Below are 14727 nucleotides of genomic sequence, written 5' to 3'. Positions count from 1 at the left end.
TCCCAGGCGGTACCCCACTGCCTCCGCTGGAGGCCATCCCGCCAAAGAACTCTCTGCGGGCCTGTTATGCCCCTGCTCCTCCTGGGCGTCTGAACGCCCGAAGACTATGCCAGATCTTCAGTGGCTGGGCCCAGAGCCTGCGACGTAGACACACTGTGGAATAGAACTCCGAGGGACGTCAGGACGGATAAGAGATACATAGTGACTAAGGACCCGTAGTTGGCCATTCCACTGTTATTCTGTTGGTTGCATAACAATAGCCCTAACGGCATTTTTCTATAAAAGTTAACATTTAAAGTCATATCTGTCTCGCGTCTCGTCACTGCATCCTGCGTACCTGCTATTACCACATTTGGCGTAGTCGGCAGGATGCAGTCTCCGAGCGTGGACAGTGGCACCCCAGGCCAGAGCGGGGCCATAGACACAGCAAGCAACCAGTGACCCTGGCCCAGCATTTCTCTGGGGGCTATGCTAAACAACCTGCCCAGGTTCTCAGGCTCCAACACCATGCTGTGGAGCTGGGCAGAGTGAATGCGAGGCCTCTTCCGAATGCATCTGATGACCCCTGACCTGGAAGCCAAGGTAGCTCTCATGACATTAGAAGGGGAGGCCCGGGATTCAGTAATGTTGAGGCCCCCGGGACACCGCAACACCTTTTCTAGGCTCTTGCGGATACTGGAAGAGACCCATGGGGATCCGAAAGATGTGCGAGAGTTGAGGACCCGGTTGTTCAGTCGAATGCAGGGAGAGGGGGGAGACTATCACCCAGTATATGAATGTCCTCTAAGAGTTATATACGGCCATCGAGTGGAAGGATGGCGTAGGGGTAGGACCCATCGACATTACCCTACGCGACTTGTTAGTGACTGGACTCCGAGACCCGTTGATAAAGCAGGCACTACAGGAGCAGGTCAGAGTGAACCCACATTTAGATTTCACTGAGGTGGGGAGTCAGGCACGTGCACAGGAGCAGGAGCAGGGAATGACGGTCCCCGTGGGGAGGTCCGGAGTGTGGAGGCCGCTGTGACTGGTGCCGGAGAGCCACAATGGATAGAAGAAATGAAACAAGAGCTGTAGAACATCAGGGACGAGTTGGCCGAAGTGAAGAGAAGAACCAAGGTCACGTCTGGGCAGCCTAGTTTCAATCCCGGGCCCTGGGGGCCTCGCAATGCTCGGAGCGGCCGGCCCTCACAGCCCCACTGCTATGAGTGTGGGGAGCTGGGCCACTTTGCACAAGAGTGTGGAGGCGCCCACCCCGGCCGCCATTAAACTAGTGGGCTCCGGGCTGGGGGGACACCACTCGGAGCTGAAAGCCACGACATGGGGTGGTGGAAGTCCCGAAGATCTGGTCGCAAAGTGTCCAGTGGTACGGCATGGCCAGAATTTGAGGGCCATGCCGTACGGTGCCTAGTGGACACGGGGTCGCAAGTAACCACCATGCCTGCAACTTACTTTCAGCAGCATTTCCCTGAGGCAATGAGACCCCAGTGGGGACCCATGATAAAACTGGTAGCCACCAATCAATTACTGGTCCTTGACACCGGGGTGGTTTGGGTGCAGATGACGCTGTGTGGACGCTGGGGAGTGGTCCTGACTCATGGAGAAACCAATGACAAACATCCAGATATCCTGGGCATGAACATCCTGGGGGAGTTTGACAATTTACTCCTCGATGACCCCACGCAAGAGACTCTGAAACAGTGGGGTTCCCACACGCCCCAAGGGCAGGTCTTCCAGCAGTTGGTGCGAGAGGCGCGAGTTCTCCAGGACTGCCAGGAAGGCGAGGCACTGGGCAAAGTCATTGCACCAGCGGCTCCCCCGCTCATACTGCCCCCCGGGAAGACAGTGGTGGCCCTGCCCATCCAGGCTCCAGTGCCTTTGGAGGGCATGGAGATGCAGGTGGAGCCATGCTACTCGGAACGCCTGCCTCCTGGTATACTGGTGGCCCGCTCCCTGGCCACTGTGCGGAGAGGGACCGTCCTGGTGTGCTGTGTCAACCTAGGAGACCAAGACATCATCTTAAGGCCCCGGGTCAAGATGGCCAAGCTGGGGAGGCCGTTGGAAGAGGTGCTACCAGCCCCTACGGTCCAATTGAAGGTGCAACCCGAGGACCCTTGGGCAGTGACTATTTGAATGCTGCAGGCTGCTGAGTCCTCAACTCAGGAAAAGGGCCGAAATATCCTGGAAAGAATGCGGGCTGAACTCTCTGGCCTGGCTCATGCCCAACTTCTCCAGGTAGAAACACTACTAGGACAGTATCATGGGGTATTAGCTAGCCACGAGGATGATTTTGGATGCACCACAGCCATCACGCACGGAATTCCTATGGCAGGAACGGCCCCCATACGGGAATGATACAGACAAATACCCCCACAACTATACCAGGAGGTAAAAACTTTACTGGCCCAAATGCTGCGGAAGGGGGTCATACGTGAGAGCCAGAGCCCCTGGGCGGCTCCCATCGTGTTGGGCCACAAAAAGGATGGCACCCTGCGGTTCTGCGTGGACTATAGAAAGCTGAATGCCTGTACCATCAAAGAGTCATACCCGTTGCCTCGTATAGAAGAATCCCTGTCCGCCTTGGGGAAGGCGAAGTACTTTTCAATGTTAGATCTGGCCAGGTATTGGCAGGTGCCGATGTCAGAAGAAGACAGGGCTAAGACGGCGTTCATTCTTCCTATAGGACTGTTAGAGTTCTATCGAATGTCGTTCGGGCTGGCCAATGCCCCGGGGACCTGTCATCGGCTGATGGTGCGGTGTCTGGGGGATCTGAACTTCGAGGCCACGCTGATATACCTGGACGACATAATCATCTATGCCGCCACTTTTGAGAACCACCTGCGGCCATTGGGGCAGGTGCTCGGCCGGCTGCAGAAGTATGGGTTGAAGGTGAAGCCCCAGAAATGCCACCTGTTTCGCACCCAGATTGAATATCTGGGGCATGTCGTCTCTGCCGAGGGTGTTAGACCATCCCTGGAAAAGGTTGCTGCCATTCAGGGATGGCCTACCCCCGAGACGATAAAAGACGTGCGGGCCTTCCAGGGGCTGGCTGGATACTATCGTCGTTTCGCAAAGAATTTTGCACGCCGGACCAGAGCCCTGCAGGACCTGCTAAAGGGAGCTCCTGCCAGGGCGAATGGACGGAAAATCCAGTGGCAACAACGGCAAGAAGAGGCCTTCCAAGACCTTAAGGCTGCGCTCTCAGGTGCCCCAGTGTTAGCTTATGCGGATTTCTCACAACCGTTCATACTACCTCCATGGGCTAGGGGCTGTATTGTCACAAGTCCAGGACAGCCTAGAGAGTGATCACGTATGTTAGCTGATCACTTCATGACTCCTAGCGAAACCCTGACAATTACAGCTCCTTTAAGCTCGAGCTCCTCGCGGTAGTGTGGGCCATGACGGAGCGGTTCGCAGAGTATCTGGCGGGCTCCGAAGTGGTGGTGCAGACCGACAACAACCCGCTGGCCCACTTGGAAAATGCCAAATTGAGGGCTCTGGAGCAGCGATGCATGGTCCGGATGGCCAAGTTCAACAACAAGATCATCTACAAAAGAGTAGCAGAAAATGTGCACGCGAATGCCATCTCCAGGATCCGGCACACAACGCCAGGGAAAAGTCGAGACTATGAATTGGAAGGAGAAGAGACACCGTATGCCCTCACCGCCGCCGTGCTCACAGCTGCCACGCAAGAAGCACCCCCAAGGGGTGTGGCGGAGCAATCACGTGACAGATGGATCCAACAGCAGCAAGAAGATGAAGAAATTGAGCTCCTACGCCGATGGGTGACCACCGGCAGACTACCCACCATCGCCCAGAGACAGACTTCGTCTCAGTATATGTTGCTGATGCTACGCTAATGGGAGAAACTAGTCATCAAGAAAGGACTGTTGTATCATAAGACAGTATCACGGGCGACGTCTGCAACAATTTGGCAGGTAGTCATGCCCAGAGCCCAACTCAGTGAACTGTCACGGGAAGCCCACGAAAAGGGGGCTCACTTCGGAGTCCAGAAGACCTTGCAATGGTTGCAGCAGATAGTTTACCATCCGCGCTTGCACACTGCTGTGGAAGAAACTTGCCGGTCCTGCCTCCTATGCGAACTAGTTAAACCACCCGCACAACAGGCCCCGGTGCAAACGATAGTGACATCAGCACCCCTCGGGCTCTTGATGGTGGACTATGTGACCATTGGCCCTGCATACTAGGGGTTTGAACATTGTCTCGTCATGGTGGATCACTTCACCAAATTTGCCGTGGTAACCCCCACCCGAGATCAAACGTCGGAATCAGCCACCTATGCAATCTGCAAGAACTTTATCCAAGTGTACGGCTGCCCTCAATGGATACAATCAGATCAGGGAGCATGCTTCCTGGGGAAGGTCATAGAGGAGCTACATCGTCTCTATGGTATCAATAAATCTCGGACCACACCATACCACCCACAGGGAAACAGGGCCTGCAAACGCTTTAATCGGACAGTAATTCAAATGTTACGTACCCTGGAGAGTGGCCGGAAGGCCCGCTGGCCTGAGTATATCCCTGAACTACTGTGGATCTATAACAACCGGGTGCACCGAGTTACCGGCTATACCCTCTACTCACTGCTATTCGGGACAGAAGGCAAAGGGATCACGGAGGTAGAACTAAACCCGGAGGAACCTGTTGTGAGTTCATTTTCCCCTTCACCAATGAGGTCTGATGAACTCCCTCTTCTGGTGAAGGAAGGTAGTGAGGCTGATTACCAAGCACCTGAGCAGGATGATGATGACTGGGTGACTGGAATTGCTGACTGGATATAAGGCAGCCGACGCCCTTCTGCCTTGCTGGTGATTCTCTGAGGGATTCTAGGAGACCAGTCTGATTCCTGCTCTTCAAAAGCTAAGTTTTCTGCTCTGCTTTTTGCATTTGTGTTTTGGTTTTGTTTTGCCTTGTTTTTCTGGATTTCTGCCATTCCCTGCTGGGGTGAGCTGAATTCCTTTTTGCTCTGTCTTCAGAAAATACCTGAGTACTGATTTAGTCTTTTTGAAGCCTAGCGTCTTCAGGGCTTTTTCCTGATCAGTCTGTTGGCTCTTGTTTTGATAGGGTTTTGGCGGATTGCAGACAGCAGCTTTTCTATCCTGTCCTATTTAGTTAGCTTGGGCCCCATCATTTGCTCAGCCTATCTTTCTATCTGTGTTAGTGTTTTTTCATCTTGCTTCACCGTCATTATATGTTGGGGGCTGCCTATTGCTTTGGGGTCTGCTCTGGGGCAGTTTAGATTTCCCTTTCTGTCTTTAGGCTATTTAGTTCTCTGGCTGTGATCGAGAGGTCTAAGGCACCGTAGGAACCCCCCACGGCTACTGCTAGTTGTTGTTGATAGGTTCAGGGGTCTGCAATCCGATAGCTGCCAACTTCTCTGGTTTTCTGGACTTAGCTAGTATTTCTGTTTTGCCTCCTACGGTGACTCATTCATAACAGGAACCCCAAACCGGTCTGGAGTGTCATCATGGGCCCCAAACTACCGACACCAGCTACAGACCCTTCACCGCATCGTCTAGACAAAACTCCAGGACCTAGAGCATCCAGGGGGGACTCTACCTCCACCCACCGACTTTCAGACTGGGGATCGAGTACTCATACTAGACCAGCAAACCCAGAACAAGCTAGAACCTCGGTGGGAAGAGAGTCCTTACCGAGTATTGCACCGAATAAGCCCCGATGGGCCTGTGTACGAGATACGACCTGAAAGGGACGGGGCACTTCCCACTCGTACTGTGCACCGTAATATGTTGCGTCCCTTTACATCCAACGATCCCGTGTGACCCGAACCCACTCCTCAGGCCCCCGAACCAATGCTCACAGTCTGGGACCTAGAAGACGAGTAAGATAGCCCAGCGGTACAAGCGGGCCATCCAAGGAACAATATCTCAGTAAGTCACACCAGCCCACCAGAATCGGCCAGTCCACCACCGGCCACCACCCCAGAAAGCTCCACCAAGACGCTCCGAGCGGTCACAGCTGGCAAACCCCCCGAACGCTACGAACAGGATCAGTTCGTATTGCAACAGGAACTTTTAGAAAATAGGGGGGGAAGCCAGCACTGCTTAAGGTTAGAACGCATAAATTGAAGTGCATATGCACATAATATCCAGCTGTATTCAAAAATGAGATATTTAGCAAAAAAATTGATCAATTCAATTGAGCCACCCCGCCGCGCCAAGGCAATCTCATGTGGGGGGTCCTACTCTACATTTATAATAAATACTGTGCCATTACGGCCTCCTAAGAGCATGACCACATCAAGTGCAATCTGTACCTGAACATTGCTGGATCGCTCCCATGAAGCCAGATGAAGCAAGTGCAGATGAAGGCCAACCAGGTCTGAACACAGACATATCAGGATTGACCTCCACACATTGCCCAACCAGCAAACATAGATGAAGGGCGATATTGGCCCAGACACAGGTGCACAATTAAATAAAGCTTGGGGCAGGGCGGGGCTGCCGTGTGTGTGCACAGCAGCCTAGATCTATCATAATGAACACAGAAAAATTTATAGCGGACATAGCCAAGCGTGCACGGCAGCAGTGGTGGTGAGCCACAAACCAACAACAAGAAAATAGGGGGGGAAGCCAACACTGCTTAAGGTTAGAACGCATAAATTGAAGTGCATATGCACATAATATCCAGCTGTATTCAAAAATGAGATATTTGGCAAAAAAATTGATCAATTCAATTGAGCCACCCCGCCGCGCCAAGGCTATGTCCGCTATAAATTTTTCTGTGTTCATTATGATGGATCTAGGCTGCTGTGCACACACACGGCAGCCCCGCCCTGCCCCAAGCTTTATTTAATTGTGCACCTGTGTCCGGGCCAATATTGCCCTTCATCTATGTTTGCTGGTTGGGCAATGTGTGGAGGTCAATCCTGATATGTCTGTGTTCAGACCTGGTTGGCCTTCATCTGCACTTGTTTCATCTGGCTTCATGGGAGCGATCCAGCAATGTTCAGGTACAGATTGCACTTGATGTGGTCATGCTCTTAGGAGGCCGTAATGGCACAGTATTTATTATAAATGTAGAGTAGGACCCCCCACATGAGATTGCCTTGGTGCGGCGGGGTGGCTCAATTGAATTGATCAATTTTTTTGCCAAATATCTCATTTTTGAATACAGCTGGATATTATGTGCATATGCACTTCAATTTATGCGTTCTAACCTTAAGCAGTGCTGGCTTCCCCCCCTATTTTCTTGTTGTTGGTTTGTGGCTCACCACCACTGCTGCCGTGCATGCTTGGCTATGTCCGCTATAAATTTTTCTGTGTTCATTATGATGGATCTAGGCTGCTGTGCACACACACGGCAGCCCCGCCCTGCCCCAAGCTTTATTTAATTGTGCACCTGTGTCCGGGCCAATATCGCCCTTCATCTATGTTTGCTGGTTGGGCAATGTGTGGAGGTCAATCCTGAAATGTCTGTGTTCAGACCTGGTTGGCCTTCATCTGCTCTTGTTTCATCTGGCTTCATGGGAGCGATCCAGCAATGTTCAGGTACAGATTGCACTTGATGTGGTCATGCTCTTAGGAGGCCGTAATGGCACAGTATTTATTATAAATGTAGAGTAGGACCCCCCACTTGAGATTGCCTTGGCGCGGCGGGGTGGCTCAATTGAATTGATCAATTTTTTTGCCAAATATCTCATTTTTGAATACAGCTGGATATTATGTGCATATGCACTTCAATTTATGCGTTCTAACCTTAAGCAGTGCTGGCTTCCCCCCTATTTTCTAACAGGAACTTTTGTCTCAAAAGACCAACCCGAGCCTACCAAGACCCTCGCCTGAGGACTGGCGAGCATACAGGATGGGGGAGTGTAGGAGGAGAGGCCTCCGCCGAGTACCCGGGCCGGAACCGAGGGGACTGTCTTCTAGGTTCCTGGGGTATCTGTTTCCAGGCAGCAGAGCTAGGGGGTGGACAGTTGAGACTGACAGGGCAGTTGGGGGAGGAGTCCAGAGAAGAGGAGCGGAGAGGGCCAGACTGTGTGAGTCAGCAGAAAGAGAAGGAAGGAGGTGGAGACTTGGTGAGGGCAAGAGAGTGAGAGCCATGAACAACTACCAGAGAGGAGAACAGCGACAGGAGGGATATTCTCGGTGGATCGCAGGGAGATGGCACCGAGCTTACCGACAACAGAAGACTGCTGACTCACTCCAGCTCTCGGCTGCGGCCTCCTCGCTGCTGCCCACAGCCACCGCCGATTCACTCCCGACCACAGCGGTGACTCCTCCTTTGCCGCCCGTGGCTGCCACCGCCCCGCTCTAGTCCATGGTAGAGGCTGGGCCTGTGCCCGCTGCTGATCCTCCAGTGCGGCCGCAGACTGCGCCTGTGGCCTATCAACCACCACTTATCATTGCCACTGCCATTTCCTGTCAGGGAGTTGTGACCTCCACTCTCCCACTCCCAGGTGGTACCCCGCTGCCTCCGCTGCGGGACATCTTGCCAAAGAACTCTCCGTGGGCCTGTTGTGCCTCTGCTCCTCCTGGGCATCGGAACGCCCGAAGACTACGCCAGATCTTCAGTGGCTGGACCAAGTGGCTGCGATGCAGACACACTGTGGAACAGAACGTCGAGGGACGTCAGGACGGATAAGTGATACATAGTGACTAAGGACCCTTGGTCGGCCATTCCGCGGCCCTATAGTGACCGGTCTTTGCCGGATTAGTCATGTTCTCCCAATCCTTGTTTATGTGTATTGGCTCCCTGCGGGGACAACTACTGTTATTCTGTTGTTAATGTTTAAAGTTAACGTTTAAAGTCATATCTGTCTAGCGTCTCGTCACTGCATCCTGCGTACCTGCTATTACCACAACAGCATTACAGGTTCTGGTACTGGCACTGCCAAAAATACTTGCTTTCTACTTCCACAACTCTTTGGAAAGTACTGGGAAGTACAGTAGACATTGTAGACATGCACTGCTCTACTAGCTTTGCTCAGCGTGGACATAGGACCTCAATTCAGTGGAGTCCAAGCATCAGAACAAGTGTTAATGAGTCATGGATACAATGTAAGTGTTTGTGAATAAATGATAGCAGGGTGGATAGTCCCTTCTATAGACAGTTATTTTACTGGAGGTTATAGATGTAAAGCATAATTAGAGAAAACAACTACAGCAAAGAATACTTCAAACATAAAAATCAAAGTCAGCAAAATGCATGCGTACAATATTTAGAAAGTTAGTTTTGCAATGCATCCAAAAGTTAAGGGCCTGTCACACTAAGCGATATCGCTAGCAATATCACTGTAATGTCACTGGTTTTTGTGACGTAGCAGCGATATTGCTAGTGATATCGCTAAGTCTGATACTTACCTCCGACCGGCTCCCCCGCTGATTATCGCTGATCGCGCAAGAATGTCCTGGACCGTTTCTTGACGGCGGCTTCCTGCTGGGCTTCCTGTGGTGCCGATGAGCGACGTGTGGACGCAGGCGGGAGGACGTCAGGATCTCCTCGTCTGACAGGTAAGTAATGACCCCCGACCGCTTCTATGTCGCTGGTGAGATCTGCCTGTGTGGCAGCTCACTAGCGACCATTTAGCGATGCACCAGCGATCCTGACCACGTCATATCGCTAGTCGGGATCGCTGGTGCATCGCTAAGTGTGACAGTACCTTTACTCGCACAAGCACATTTTCTTATGAGATTGTACACATATTTTACAGGGAAACTTCTATAGAGTAGCAAATTAATTGACAGCATCATCGGGAGGATTTAGAGACAGACGCGTTAGCATTTAATTCCAAAGCAAATAAAAAAATAAAAGATGCTACTATGCTCTTCTGTGAGACTTAAAAGTGAAAATGCAATGTTCTGGCAGATGAAGCTGATTGAACTTTTTGGATGAAAAATGCTTAAGCCAGCAGTTACTGAACGCTTTGAACTCTTCTTCTTTGAAAAAAATGGAGCATAATAAATTAGTAAGGTATGGAGAGTAAGATATTCACAGCAGTTTTAACTACATACAGTACAATCCTTTCTAAGATGCCAAAACAGAAATAATAGAAATTGAGGTTATTTCATTAACCATAACAATAGTATAACCCTGTTATTACGAGTCGGAATTTATGTGCAGCCTTCGGATGCAGGATGCGGCTCCCAGCATGTGACAAATGGCAATGTCATAGTACGGCTCTGCTAGTTTACTCAAAGTAAGTTAGGAAAGCAAAGCAGGCACTGTGTCTCATATGAAGGTACAGTACAAACTTAATAATTATACAATAGGGTTTAATCGGGTATAGTGATGAGCGAGTATACTCGTTGCAAGATTGCAAGTTACTATGGAATATCTATTCCAGCTTATTAACAGGGGTTTATCGGGCACGTCCGCACAGCAGCATTTATCAGGCCTAGCTTTCTACTTTCAATTATTGGGCTGGGCGGATGTTACAAAGCTTTTATTATTAGGTAAGCCATGAAAGGCTGGAGAAGAACCCATCCCAGCAATGAGTGTAGGAACCCCATCTCTCTGTCTTTACTCAGCCGAATCATAGCCAATACGCTGGTTACATGCAGTTCTCAATTTGAGTCAACACTCCTATCTGCATAATTTGGGATAGCATTTTTTGGGGAATTGTGAATCAGTGAACTTGTCCCGTGGTCAAAGTCTAGCACAGAAGGGGGTTTATTAGATGGTGATGTGGTTTTATTGAATAAAGCGATTTGTCTTCGGATTCACAAATCAAAGACAGATCCAGTTGGCAGGGGTGCTTGGCTGCGGCTACATCCTTCCAATGGTTTGACTTGTCCTGTTGGTTTAATTAACGCTTATTCAGCAGTCAGGCGAGGAGGTAGTTTTATCTTTCTTATCACATGCAGACGGTTCACCTTTAACGAGGTACCAATTTCAATCAGTATTCATTAAATGTTTATCTGCAGCAAGGGGATTTGGCAGGGGAGTATGGGACACACTCATTTTGGGCCGCAACAGAGGCCACCAAGGCGGGTTTGCCTGATTCGGAAGTTCAGAGGATAGGTAGATGGTGCTCGGCGTGTTTTGCTAGATACATCAGAGCGGATCTGCTATTCTAACGCTGTTCATTTTAACCACAGGTGCTGTTAGACCAACGGTTTGCTGCTTGGACACTTCCATATTTTTTGGGCAGCGCAGCGGGCCAAATTCCGCCCTGGAGGGAGAAACTTGGAAGCCCAGGAAGTCAATTTCATGTGGCGGGGCATCAGAGGTTTACAATGGCCGCAAGTTTTTCCTGAAGTAGTGAACATTGCAAGAGAGGCCATTGAGCCGGTAATTATGGTCGAGCACGCGGAGGGGAATGACCTGTGCTCTTACAAAGTGGCAGAACTCATGACTATGATGCGTTCGGATATGCTCGCATATCAAAGTTCATACGGGAAAGATTTGGTGTGGTCATAAGACACAGACAACTAGAAAGAGACATCGCAGCCCTGTTAAGGCCAGATGGGGTTCATTTAATAGATATCGGGCTCGATATATTTTTATCAGGGCTCCAAGATGGAATTGAGAGGCATTGTTGTTGATGGGTGGGGGTCGGAGTCCTGTCTAGGAACACAGGATCCTCCGTGGTGGTAAAGGAAATAAAGGTCACATGGTTACGGCTCTTTGGCTGACTTGCCTGTGAATATACAACAGGGCATTTGGCGGTGAGCGCGGTTTAATAAATTTAAGTGCATTTCCAATTGGTTGAATTAAAAGTTTTAATAAAAGCTGTGACTGACCTTCACCCATCACTCTGTGCTTGAGTCTTATTAATTTTGGTATTGGTGGGTGGGGAAGTGTGCCGGTGGGGTTGTTGCTGGGTCGCCGCAGTCTGGCAGGCAGTGCAGTGATTAAAGAGGGTCCATCTGACTGCGACGCCATCCCCCTTCCCCTCACACTCCTGCTCCCCATGTGGATGAAGCACGCTTCAGCCTGCCCACCCACTTGTGGGTTGTGGGGGGGGTGGCTGGCAATTAGTGGGGCCAATGGAAATGGGAATGGGTTAGGGCAGCCCCTTCCTGTCAGTATATAATGATGCTCTGCACCTCTTGTCCCCCTCTCCCCCCGGATGCACGGGTCCTGGAAGTGCTTGTCCCACCCTCCCTCCCTTTTGTTATGGTTGAACCCTAATGTTAATTATGTTTTGTTTTCTTAGAAATCAAGTCACAGCGGTAAAGGAAAGATCGCATGGTTACGGCTCGTTGGCTCACTTGCCTGTGAATATTCAACAGGGCATTTGGCGGCGAGCGCGGTTTAATAAATTTAAGTGCCTTTCCAAATGGTTGAATTAAAAGTTTTAATAAAAGCTGTGACCGACCTTCACCCATCACTGTGTTTGAGTGTTATTAATTTTGGCATTGGTGAGTTGGGAAGTGTGCCGGTCGGGTTATTGCTGGGTCGCCGCAGTCTGCCTCCCCTGTAATATTTGTACACAGGCGGTGCAAACAGAATTCATGACATTTTCACGTGTGTTGGTGCAAAAATCATCCTTGCTTGAGAAGTTTCAAAAGATTTTTTCTTTGCTAAATAAAGAGGCATGTGTAACATATATATTAGTAGCATGAAGAGCATCGAAAAATTGTAAATTATAAATCCCTCTAAAAGACAATGTTTATTAGATATGCCTTACAATTTCAGCATAAGCAAAAAACATACAGTGGGGCAAAAAAGTATTTAGTCAGTCAGCAATAGTGCAAGTTCCACCACTTAAAAAGATGAGAGGCGTCTGTAATTTACATCATAGGTAGACCTCAACTATGGGAGACAAAATGAGAAAAAAAAATCCAGAAAATCACATTGTCTGTTTTTTTTTCATTTTATTTGCATATTATGGTGGAAAATAAGTATTTGGTCAGAAACAAGCAATCAAGATTTCTGGCTCTCACAGACCTGTAACTTCTTCTTTAAGAGTCTCCTCTTTCCTACACTCATTACCTGTAGTAATGACACCTGTTTAAACTTGTTATCAGTCTAAAAAGACACCTGTGCACACCCTCAAACAGTCTGACTCCAAGCTCCACTATGGTGAAGACCAAAGAGCTGTCAAAGGACACCAGAAACAAAATTGTAGCCCTGCACCAGGCTGGGAAGACTGAATCTGCAATAGCCAACCAGCTTGGAGTGAAGAAATCAACTGTGGGAGCAATAATTAGAAAATGGAAGACATACAAGACCACTGATAATCTCCCTCGATCTGGTGCTCCACGCAAAATCCCACCCCGTGGGGTCAGAATGATCACAAGAACGGTGAGCAAAAATCCCAGAACCACGCAGGGGGACCTAGTGAATGAACTGCAGAGAGCTGGGACCAATGTAACAAGGCCTACCATAAGTAACACACTACGCCACCATGGACTCAGATCCTGCAATGCCAGACGTGTCCCACTGCTTAAGCCTGTACATGTCCGGGCCCGTCTGAAGTTTGCTAGAGAGCATTTGGATGATCCAGAGGAGTTTTGGGAGAATGTCCTATGGTCTGATGAAACCAAACTGGAACTGTTTGGTAGAAACACAACTTGTCGTGTTTGGAGGAAAAAGAATACTGAGTTGCATCCATCAAACACCATACCTACTGTAAAGCATGGTGGTGGAAACATCATGCTTTGGGGCTGTTTCTCTGCAAAGGGGCCAGGACGACTGATCCGGGTACATGAAAGAATGAATGGGGACATGTATCGTGAGATTTTGAGTGCAAACCTCCTTCCATCAGCAAGGGCATTGAAGATGAAACGTGGCTGGGTCTTTCAACATGACAATGATCCAAAGCACACCGCCAGGGCAACGAAGGAGTGGCTTCGTAAGAAGCATTTCAAGGTCCTGGAGTGGCCTAGCCAGTCTCCAGATCTCAACCCTATAGAAAACCTTTGGAGGGAGTTGAAAGTCCGTGTTGCCAAGCGAAAAGCCAAAAACATCACTGCTCTAGAGGAGATCTGCATGGAGGAATGGGCCAACATACCAACAACAGTGTGTGGCAACCTTGTGAAGACTTACAGAAAACGTTTGACCTCTGTCATTGCCAAGAAAGGATATATCACAAAGTATTGAGATGAAATTTTGTTTCTGACCAAATACTTATTTTCCACCATAATATGCAAATAAAATGAAAAAAAACCAGACAATGTGATTTTCTGGATTTTTTTTCTCAGTTTGTCTCCCATAGTTGAGGTCTACCTATGATGTAAATTACAGACGCCTCTCATCTTTTTAAGTGGTGGAACTTGCACTATTGCTGACTGACTAAATACTTTTTTGCCCCACTGTATACAATAAAAAACACTCTATACCATGCATAGATAAGAGTCTACAACATACTGCTGTTACTGATATGAGCATTATGACATACATTCCATTATTCATTCTTCTTGATCTTCAGTGATGTGCTTGCCTGAGGCAAAGTAATCCAATTGTGACCTGCTATTTGCATTACTAGTGCTGGGATTGTTGCTGCAAGAAGTTCTGATGATGCTGCTACCAACAGCTCCCACTTTTTTTGCCATAATATGGGCAGTTTTCTCACTTGTGGTACTATGTTTATTTTCAGTGCCATGTTTTGGTTTAACATACATTTGAACAAAGGTATAATATTTAAAGTCCGATATTTGTTACCAATCATAACTAACTAACCTTTGAACATCATGGAAGGGTTCACATGATGACCAAAAAGGTTAATGAAACATCAGGCTGTTTGTACAGTCTCTTTTAGGACCTGATCTGATATCAAAGTCAAACATCAAAATA

The sequence above is a fragment of the Dendrobates tinctorius genome, unplaced genomic scaffold (genome assembly GCF_039654945.1).
Source record: "Dendrobates tinctorius isolate UK_male_01 unplaced genomic scaffold, ASM3965494v1 ptg000049l, whole genome shotgun sequence".
Lineage (NCBI taxonomy): Eukaryota > Metazoa > Chordata > Amphibia > Anura > Dendrobatidae > Dendrobates > Dendrobates tinctorius.
The sequence above is the reverse complement of the archived record's forward strand: the minus strand, read 5'-3'. Positions refer to the sequence as shown.